This window comes from Chrysochloris asiatica, unplaced genomic scaffold (genome assembly GCF_000296735.1).
Source record: "Chrysochloris asiatica unplaced genomic scaffold, ChrAsi1.0 scaffold00026, whole genome shotgun sequence".
NCBI classification, from domain to species: domain Eukaryota; kingdom Metazoa; phylum Chordata; class Mammalia; order Afrosoricida; family Chrysochloridae; genus Chrysochloris; species Chrysochloris asiatica.
The window spans coordinates 18,738,353-18,750,015 of record NW_006408544.1 but is presented as its reverse complement, the minus strand read 5'-3'; the positions used below and the strand labels follow the sequence as shown (position 1 = coordinate 18,750,015).

Below are 11,663 nucleotides of genomic sequence, written 5' to 3'. Positions count from 1 at the left end.
CCCACAACTCGTCTAATCTTAAGTCAATGTTCAGTGCATCAAATCTGTTCTTGAGATGGTTTCTAAGTTCAGATGGAGTATGCTGAATGTTGTCATTTTGCTCTCGTGGACTTGTTTTCCTTTTTTACAGCCTCAACTTGCCTATAAGTAATTGGTGGTCTGTTGCACAGTCAGTTCCTGGTCTCGTTTTACTGATAATATTGAGCTTCGCCATTGTCTCTATAGATGTGATTGATTAATTCCTGTATATTCCGTTTAATAGATTACATACTGACATAATTTTATTTAAACATATATTTGGTTTAAATAACATTTTAATGTGACTTGCTTTTTAAACTGTGTTATCAGAAAAATGTACATGTATGCCTTGCGATATATTTCTTTTGGGCAGTACTGAACTAGAAATTTATCTGCTCAGCTCTCTTTCCATTTCCAAATCCAGGTGTCACCAGAAGTTCAAAATTAAGCTATTCCACCATCTTCGTGGGGATACACCACTCCGGAAATCCCTTTATCATGTTGTTGGTGTTAAGTGACACTGAAACAGGGTAATGAAGTGCAGTCCGGCCATGTACTGTATAGGGTTTCCAAGGAACAGCTGATGAGTTTGAACTGACAACTTTGTTAGAAGCTCAGCGCTTATCATGTTAGATAGTCTTTACTAACAGAATCTATTCTTTGTCATTTAGGACCTTTCTAATGGAATCGAAATATTACTATATGTTTTAGAATTGGCATATGTATCTATTCGAATATACCAGCTAGAAAAGTCTAATAAAAATTTAACTTGCATTTTAAATGTTACAATATACTGATGTTATATTTATAAGACTATTTTCATTTTTATCCTTGTTAGGTATAAATTACCAGTGAAATATTATGTAAACTGGAAAATAAAGGTGTCATTACATGCTAAGGTTACCCCATGTCTGTGACCCATAATCCATCAGAATAACTTGAGTCTCAACAGAGGGCATGGGTTGATTATGTACATGCTGTTGGAGAAACAGAGTCCCTTGGATAGTGAATATTGTTAAGAATCTGGAAATTTAATAGAAAACATTTATTTGGCTTATGCCTTTCTCCTCTCCCACGTCCCGCCCCAAGTAAACAATTCCTACTACCAGGAGTACTAATGTTGCTTTGGTACATATAATTCCTTAAACAAACAAAAGGCATAAGGATTCATTATGAATCATTTTCATCTAAACATATAGGGATTATCACCTCCCACATTTTCTTTAAACATGGTTAGACTTATTTAACCTAATAAGTTTAGGGATTGTTGCTTTTTCCTCTTTCATTTGCCAGAAAAAGCAGATAAATATTTATTTTAAGAGACAGTTTAAGGAGCCCCATAATTCCCAATCTGTCAGAGTTTTACAAATAAATCTCAGCTGAATGCCTCTCATTGTTTCCAGTATGATCAAGCAAAAAAGGGGCGGGGGTGGGAGTATACAGTTCATCAGAATAATTAGTTGATTGGATTTGAAATATCCTAAGAATAAACATTTGACCCCCTGGTACCTCTTAAACCTCCTGGAATGAGAAGGATTATAAATTAAATATACAAGATTTAAAATGGTCCAAATACACCCTTAACATTATTGTGGGCATGTGGGAAACATTTAGATAAGTTAAAACCAAGTGTGGGTTTAGAGTTTGGCCATCTTTCATCAGTGGTTTACTGGAGCTTTATTACTTTGGCATGGGAATAGGGGCTACAGGGAAGGGGGTAGAAAGAGTTGGGTTAGTGGCAACAGTGCCCTCTGCTGCCCAGTGGCCACTTCCCTTCCCTTGAAACTTTGTTATTGTTGTTGTTAAGTGCCGTTGAGTTGGTTCTGACCCATAGCAACTCTGTATAGGGTGTCCGAGGAGCAGCTGGTGAGCTTAAACCACCAACCTTGCAGTTCATACGGCTTTACAGTCTGGCACATTAACCCAACAGCGCAACACACCAGGATTCTAGGCTTCAGGAATTTTTAGAGACTCGGTACCCCAGAGATAATGAAATCCCTATTACGTATAATAAAAGTAAAAAGCAAATAACATTCATTAAGAATCTACTGTTTTGTAAGCACTGTCCTATCATTTAAAATATGAAGTTTGTTAAAATTCAGGAAAGAACTATGGTACACTTTATAGATGAGGAAACTTGAGGTTTTGAAAATGTTAGATAACATTTCCAAGTTTTAGAACTAGAAATGGGACGAGCCAGGATTTGGACCCAAGGAGTCCCAGTGGTGCAGTGGGGTAAGTGTTGGGTTGCTAACCAGAAGGGCAGTGGTTCCAACCCATTAGTCACTTCATGGGAGAAAGATGTGTTGTTGTTATTTTTAGGTATAGTCGATTCGGTTCCAATTCTTAGTGACCCTATTATGTACAACAGAACAAATACTGTCTGGTCCTGTACCATCCCCACAATTGTTGTATTTGAGTCCATTGTTGCTGCCACTGTGTCAATCCCTCTTGTTAGAGGTTGTCTGGAGACAAGTCCTTGTTTCCTTTCAGCATTTGTTGGCCCAGCATTCCTTGGAGATCTCCATGTCTTGACATCAATCATTCCCTGGATCTAGGAGCTTCACAGTGCAGGGACCCAGGTCTAAAGGACACATTCCACTTCGGTCTCTTGTTTCTAGTTTCTTTGCTCAAGTCCTTCTCCTTTTAAAGCTTGTAAGATAAAAGGCATTGAATGCCATACCCTGGGGAATCTCCCATACATCAAATCAGGGTCATGGTGGAATTAAAAGTGTTATATTCCACCCTGGTAACACAGTGGGTTACGAGCTGGGCTGTTGACCAAAAGGTCCAAGGGAGAAAGACAAGCGTTTCTGCTCCTGTAAAGATTAGCAGCCTCAGAAATCCTATATAGGGTCAATATGAGTCAGAACTACTCGATGGTATAAAGCAGCAACATTCCACCGTTAATCCTTGGTTTATCTCATCATAAATAAATAAGTTGGTTTATCACATCAGATCACATCATGGGGAATCATCACATAACTGCCAAACAATTGAGAAGCATGGTCCAGCCAACCTGGCACAGATCTGGGGGAGATACAATTCAATCCATGCCAAGAGTCTTCCTCTTTCACTGAACCTCCCCTCTACCAAGCATGAGTCCTCCTCTAGGTTCCTTTTGACAACAGAAAAAAAGTGGGTTTTTTTTGTTTGTTTATTTGTTTTAGTTTTTTTTCTGTAAAGATTTACAATCTCAGAAACCCTTTGAGGCAGTTCTATTCTATTTTACAGGATTGCTACATAGAGGAATTGACTTGGCGGCAATGGGTTTAGGGTGGAATGCCTTGCTTCAAAGCCTGTACGCCTTATACTACAGCATGCTGCCAGTTCTAATTTCCTTGGGACTGAGAGGGTTTCAGGGGCTCTGGACTTTCAGTGCTAATACTGAAGTCCAGGGCAAGCTGGACAAATTGTTTCCCTGGTTGCATTCAATGCAATAAAGCACCAAGCTTGAATAATCTGTTTTCCTGTCTTTCTCGATAATCTGGCTGCTGTGCCATAGGTAAGCAATCTCTGTTCTACTTATTTTATGCTTTGACACATCTTCAGGCATTGACATAGAAATTCACATCTCTGCTAGTTATGATGGCTTCAGCCCCTGTCCTAAAGCAAAGTCAGCAAGAATTAAGTTAACTGAGTAATCATCCACTCCAGCAGAGATTAGCATCACAGGCACATGAGTCCTGTGAGGAGGAGGGAGGACCAAAAAAGGAGAATGAGTAGCAGAGTTGGCATTCACGCAGTGCTTATGTAACCTACTGACTGGGCTAGGTACTTGAGGCACATTATCTCATATAATCCTTACAACAACTCTAAGGTAATTATTGGTGTTGTTAAGTGCCGTTGTCGGTTCCGACCCATTGTGACCCTGTATAGCGTTTCTGAGGAGTGGCTGGTGAGCTTGAACCTCTGATACTGTGATTCACACTGATTTTGCAGTCCAGTGCATTAACCCACAGCACCACAGCAGGATTCCGAAAAGGTAATTATAATTAACCTTTATTACAGATTTATAAAAGAAAGAACATTAAGTGAAACTCAGAAAGAGGTTAAATAAGTGTCTAAGTTCACATGACTAGAGAAAACGGGAACTAAGAATTTATTTCAGCCAAGGCTGTGTGATTTTTTTCTATTATACCATATGTCTGACACATGTTGGTAGTTGCTGTTCAGTTGATTCCAAACTCATGATGGGTGACCCCTGTACAGAGTCTAACTGCTTCATTGGGTTTTCAAGGTTGTGACCTTTCAGAAGCCAATTGCCAGGTCTTTCTGCCTTTGGCTAGTAGTCAAGCTCTTAACTGCTTGCACACTACCTAGAGGCTCTTGATATGTTGTTGCTGTTAAATGCTGTCAAGTCAGCTCCAAATCATACCGACCTGTACAGGGTTTCCAAGGAGTTGCTGGTGGGTTTGAACCACCAACCTTATGGTTGGTAGTCCAGTGCTTATCCTACAGCACATCAGGACTCTGGGACTCTGATGTAGTCCTTAACAAATATTGAATTCCCATTCCCCTTAAAGTTACCAAGAACTTAAATTTATTTATTTTAATGCCCTTCATGTACTTCTTTTAAATAGGAGCTTTACTGAGCTATAATTTACATACCCTTCATATGCTTTTCTCTGACCCTCCACCTTACAAACATGATATCCTTTTCCTCCTGACAATATGTCCAAAGTATGAGAGACAAAGTTTGGCCATCCTGGCCTCCAAGGAGCACTCTGGCTGCACTTCTTCCAACACAGTTCTGTTGGTTCTTTTGGCAGCCCGTGGTACTTTCAATATTCTCCTCCAACACTATAACTCGAATGTGTCAATTCTACCATGGTCTTCCTTATTCACTGTCCAGCTTTCACATGCATATGAGGTTATTGAAAATACCATGGCTTGAGTCAGGCGCACCTTAGTCCTCAAGCTGACATCTTTGCTCTTCAAGCACTGTAAAAAGGTCTTGTGCAGCAGATTTGCCTAATGCAATATGTCATTTGGTTTCTTGACTGCTGCTTCCACGAGTGTTGATAGTTGATCCAAGAAGAATGAAGTCCTTGATAACTTCAATCTTTTCTCTGTTGATAAGAATGTTGTTTATTGGTCCAGTGGTGAGGATTTTTGTTTTCTTTACATTGAGATGTAATCCATACCAAAGGCTGTGCTCTTTGATCTTCATCAGTAAATGTTTTAAGTCCTCTTCACTTTCAGCAAGCAAGGTTGTATCATCTGCATATCGCAGGTTGTTAATGAGTCTGTCTCCAATCCTGATGACATGTTTTTCTTCATAGAACCCAAATTCTTGAATTATTTGCTCAGCATACAGGTTGAATAAGTATGATAAAAGAATACAACCCTGTCACACACCTTTCTTAATTTTAAACCATTGATCTCCAGACACCCCATGATCTGTTCAAACAACTGCTTCTTGGTCCAGGTACAGATTCCAGGTACACAATTAAGTGTTCCGGAATACTCATACTTCGCATTGTTGTCCATAGCTTATCTGATCCACACAATCAAAAGCCTTTGTATAGTCCATAAAGCACAGGTAAACATCTTTCTGATAGTCTCTGCTTTCAGTCAAGATCCATCAGAGAAATACCCCCAACGAGATGGATTGACCAGGTGGCAGCATCGATGGACTTAAGCGTGGCAACAATAATGAGGTTGGTCCAGGATCGGGCAGTGTTTCATTCTGCTGTGCATAGGATCACTATGAGTTGGTACCAATTCGATGGCACCTAACAACAACAACATATGCTTTTATGATAGCATACCAAATGATAATTTAAAAATATTTTCTCCAAACTTTCATGACAGTTACAGAAATTCTCGGTTGGAGAGCATCATAGTTGGTAAAAGGAGATGAAGTTACCTGCTTGTGTGCGCTCCACATTTTAAAGCTGAGAAAATAACACAGACTTAAGGAATTGATTAATATGTCATGACTCACAAAACAAACTTGCTCATTGAAAATTGACACTACTGTTGCATCAATGCTGTACGTGTCTCCAAATATTAGAGTTGAACTATTCCAGAGTAATAAAATGCACATTTTTTGAATTTTATATATGGTAACAACTATGTTTTCCTTTTTCATTTCAGACCAGTCAAATACAACCTAACACTTAGTTCTCTTTCACTGACTGCATAAGAATGCCAGGGTCACTCTGATCACATATCTGCTCCTGTCCGGTGCAAGGAGAACCAAAATGCATCTTTAGAATGAGCATGCCCCCATTGGGTATCAACAGTAGTCCAGTAGTCCAGAACAGTGGAGATGTAGCATCAAAGAACTGAAAATGAGTGTTCATGTTTTTAAGAACTATTTCAAGACAAGAAACACTCATGGTGGTCTACAAAGGGTACATCAACAAGCATCATGCAACAAACAAATGAAATAATTTCCAACAACCTTGTAAGTACTATTTCTTTTGATTATCTGAGACTTGAAGAATAAAATTACATATTTTATTTTACTTACTTTCAAATGTAATCTTTTGTGTTAACATCCAAATTCTAAAATAAATTTTATTTTATAACATTTACTTGCTTTATAAATTTCATTTATTTTCAATTATTCAAATGTACTTGCTAGGGTAGAACCAAATTTAGAAAATGCCATCATTTTATTGTTGTTGTTAGTGGCCATCAAGTCGCTTTGGACTCATAGTGACCTTCTGCACACAGAACGAAACACTGCCCTGTGCCATCCTCACAATTATTGTTACACTTGAGCCCATTGCTTCTGCCACTGTACCAATCCATTTTGTTGGGCGGGGGTCTTCCTCTTATTTTCTGTCCCTCCATGTTACCAAGTATGATTTCCTTCTCCAGGAACTGGTCCATTCTAATAATATGTCCAAAGTATAAGAGATGAAGTCTTGTCATCTTGGCTTCAAAGGAACATCCTGGCTGTACTTCTTCCAACACAGATTCGTTTGCTCTTCTGGAACTCCATGGTACTTTTAATATTATTCTCAAACACCGTAACTCAAATGCATCAGTTCTTCTGCAGTCTTCTTTACTCATTATCCAATACATATGACACTATCCTATGCTTGGTGCAGGCACACCTTAGTCCTCAAACTGACATCTTTGCTCTTAAAAAGTTTAACGAAGTCTTGTGCAGCAGATTTGCCAGATACGTCATTTGATCTTTTGACTGCTGCTTCCATGAGTATTGATAGTGAATTCATGCAAAATGAAGTCTTTAACAACTTTAATATTTTCTCCATTAATCATGATATTATTAATTGGTTCAGTGGTGAGGACTTTTTATTTCTTTACATTAAGGTACAACCCTTACTGAAGGCTATGGTCTTTGATCTTCATCAGTAAGTATTTTAAGTTCTCTTCACTTTCAGCAAACAAGGTTCCATAATAGCTCAGTATTTCCGTTTGTAGATTCCACTCCTGATCTTTGTCATGTTGTTGTTGTTAAGTGTTGTCAAGTTGATTCCGACTCATAATGTCCCTGTATAGGGTTTCTGAGGAGCAGCTGGTGTGTTTGAACCACGAACTTTGTGGTTTTCAGTTCAGTGCTTACCCCATTGTGCCACACCAGGAGTTCATTTTTCTCACAAAAGTTAGCTAAATATTGTTTTAAGGTATTATCTCCAATAGCGGGAAGACTTGTCAAGCAATTTAGCACATTTATTAGTTTAAAAAGTCACATCAGTGAAGAAATTGCAAATCATATACTTCACTACTTATGTGAAGTTAAGTGTAGAGGCCAGTCCTATGACAATACTGTCATAGGGCATTATAAAACCATTTAACAGAAAATCTAGGAACATATGAATATGCCGTTTTCATACCATGTGCTATGCATTCACTTCATCTAGTGCAGCAGATTGTTGTCTGGCAGCAGCTGGGGTTTTTTCTACTGTTCAGTTACTTTATACATTTTTGCTACCTCTCATCATCAATTTTGTTGTTGTTAGGTGCCATCGAGTCGGTACCGACTCATAGAGACATTTGCACAGCAGAACGAAACACTGCCCAGTCCTGGGCCAACCTCACTACTGTTGCCACATTTGAGTCCATCGATGCTGCCACCTGGCCAATCGATCTCGTTAGGGATCTTCCTCTTTTTCTCTGACCCTCCACCTTACCAAACATGATATCCTTCTCAAGCGACTGTTCCATCCTGACAATGTATCTGAAGTATGAGAGACAAACAGGCAGTTCTTAAATTTCGTTCTAATACATGTTGGTAAGCACATGCTGTAGCAACAAGTGCAGCTCTAGAAGAGTACACTCAGATTTAAAATGCCTTAGAAAAATATTGCTGAAGGCCAGAAACAAAAAAGATACCAAAAGAGGTGAAGTATCACTAACAAAATGCAAGCATTAGACTATGGATATATGTTGGCTATGTGTAATAATATATGACAACATTTTTATCAGAAAAGTCAAGCTTTCCAAGATTCAGAAGTAAATTCAAAGATACAGAGCACTACCAATCATTAACAGGGTATTTATATAATCTAGGAGAAGATTTTGAAATTTTTGAAAACATAACAAATATTGTTGAATACTTATTATCAAGTAGTTCGCTATCACAGAATCACTAAAAATTAATTATAAAGGTGCTCTAAAATTATCCTTGAGTGACAGAGATCAATTTTGCTTAGCCATATACTGCACCATCATTGACACACTTGAATCTTTCATGAAAAGAATGGTGAACTGTAAGAAGTTTTTAAGCAATGTGGATATACTTGATGAAGAATGCCTGAAGGCACCCAAGAAATTGTTAAGTTCAGTTGAGTTGGTTTCAACTCATAGCGACCCTGTATAGGGTTTCCAAGGAGCAGCTGGTGAGTTTGAACCACTGATACTGTAGTTCAAACTGACTTTGTGGTCCAGTGCTTAACCTTTAAAACCACACCAAGCCCAAGAAGTTAGTACAGGTTTATTCCAATAACTTAAATAAAACCTTTATGTAGAAGTGTGACAGTTTCATTCTTACATGAGAACTAGTTAACTAAGATTCAGGAAAGACAAGTTTTGCTTATGTAATCATGTATTATCCCATAATAGGAGATAGAATGCAATTCACATTTCCCAATTTTGAAATTTCTGTATGCATAGTCCTAATTGTAATGATGACAAACTGCACAACAGAATGCTCATTTTCATCCCTAAAGACACTCAAAAACCCTGAGTACAGCAGTGATTTAAGAGAGGCTCAATTCATTATCCTTATTATGTATGGAGGTAGATATTGTTTCACACCTGAATTATGGTAAAATCTTTGAAGAATTTGTAAAAGTAAAGAATATAAAGAAATATTTTTAATTGTAACATGCTAGAGATGAAAGATCTATTTCAAAATAAAATATAGTCGTTTGTCGTATTGTTTGTTTTCTGATCATCAAATTTTCTTTTATGGCATCTTTTCAGTTGTTCCTTACAATTATAACACTTATTTCAAAATAAACATCAAACTTTAAGTATGAGCTGTTTAAAGTAAAATTAGTGAACGTCAAATTTTCATTATGGGGGATCAACAGAATTTTACAATGATTGTTGCAACTAAGTTCACTGACTCATTTTCTTTGTTGTAGAATATGTGTAATGTTCTTTTTGTAGAAAATGTGGTATCTAATGAAAATCTTAGTACCCCACATCCACTAAAGTTTGTATAATTCAGTTCATCTTATCCCACTAAAATGGCACACACCACTTTTACATTCAATCCCTAATATTATAGTCACATGTTAGAAGAAGTTACAAATAGATAGTTGAGACATATACACACGCACACACACACATCCTTAGAACCCTTCTTCTTTGGGGACTGGTATTTTTTATGGAATACAGAGTCCAAATGGCAAGGGTTGGACAGCCCTCTTTTGCCCTCCTGGCTGAGGCCCCCACCTTGCCCCTAGTTCAGGAGCTGCTAGAAGCCCCTAGCAAGCAGCAAAGGAAGCCATGGATCCTAGAACTTCCCCTGCCATACATGCTGGAATTATACCACCGTTCAGCTGACCCACAGGGACACCAGAGGGAGAACCGCACCATTGGAGTTATGATAGTGAGGTTGGTGAGGCCCTTGGCCAGTGTAGCAAGGCCACTTAGAGGTTCCTGGCATATACAGACCCTGGACTTTACTCTAAGACCAATCCAAATGGCTTATTAACTAGTCAGAGCCATCGTGGTTTACCGCCATCACCTCCACCTAGTTCACTTACACTTCTCCTGCCATGTGGACCCCTGGGTCCAGAAAAGCCTACAACCATTTTCCTTCTTCAGGAGGAAGTTCTTCAGAGTCTTCCCTTCTTAACGAAGCTTGGACAGAGATGGACACCACACAACATGTTTGGCAAAGGCTCTGGAATCAAAAGGGAAGCAGGGTCCTATGACTCCACTTTATGTGTCAGCTGCAAAAAGGTAAGTGAGATTCTTGAGCTCCAGTGGCAATGGACTTCATCCATGGACATTGCCTTCTTGTTACTCTATTTAAATGACACAAATAAAAGCGTTCAGAAGGCCATACTTTTCCCCAGAGCCTTGGAGGAGTTTATGGAAAGGGAATCATCTCTTCTAGCATGGAAGTCCCGCAAGCATCTGAGGTTCCTGGCTCTTCCTGGGGATATAATACGTCTGAACAGAACCAGTGTTCCCTCCATACTTTTCAAGTCAGCTTCCACCAGCTTGGCAGGGATCACTGGGGACCATTGCTCCCCTTCTCTACACCCCAAACTACTCTAATGGAGCATTGCATCTGAGGTTCCTGGCTCTTCCTGCGGATATGATACGCCTAAACAGAACCAGTGTTCCCTCCATACTTTTCAAGTCAGCTTCCGCCAGCTTGGCTGGGATCACTGGGGATCATTGCTCCCCATCTCTACACCCCAAACTACTGTAATGGAGCCTGCCCTCGGGTGCTACGCTATGGTCTCAATTCCCCCAATTATGACATCATCCAGAACCTTGTCAATGAGCTGGTGAACCAGAGTGTCCCACAGCCCTCCTGTGCCCCTTACAAGTATGTTCCCATTAGCATCCTTTTGGTTGAGTCAAATGGGAGCATCTTGTACAAGGAGTATGAGCATATGATTGCCCAGTCCTGCACATGCAGGTGACGCAAAGATACAGTTAACTCAGGTTTCCCAAGATATTGTAGAAAGGTTAAAAATCAACAATTATGTTTTTTAAAAAATATAGTCTCCCCTCTGCACTGGTCCCCACATATTCCATATGAATGTGGGAGTAAGAAGAGGAAAGGGACCATAGATTACCAATGCTGAGGGCCGTTACATGTCTTATTCCTGCTTAGCTTATAAAAATGGATTATCTAACATAATAACTAAAGCACAAACAGCAAAAGACAAAATAAAAAAATGAGACCTCATAAAACCAAAAAATTCTTAGTCATCAAATGACTACAAAAAAAGTGAAAAAAATTACCTACTGGGAGAATATCTTCAGAAATCATAGGAGGGGGCTTCTAAGACTTTGTGGAAAAATGGAATTAAAAGATAATGGAATGTTGGGGTAAAGGCAGCAATGGAGAAATGGGCTGAGTTCAGCCACGTTCCGTAGACTCCCATTGACCTGGAGATGATAGAAGAGGAAGGGCTAGTTGGTTCAAGGTGTAGTGAGATGTGGGGACACCTGAGCCCATGGACAAGGAC

The 11,663-nt window shown here is 39.1% G+C and overlaps 1 pseudogene; it reads left to right on the top strand.

Moving 5' to 3' along the window:
- The first annotated feature begins 8,227 nt into the window (after positions 1-8,227).
- LOC102834520 lies at positions 8,228-11,111 on the top strand (annotated as a pseudogene).
- The last annotated feature ends 552 nt before the right edge of the window (positions 11,112-11,663 follow it).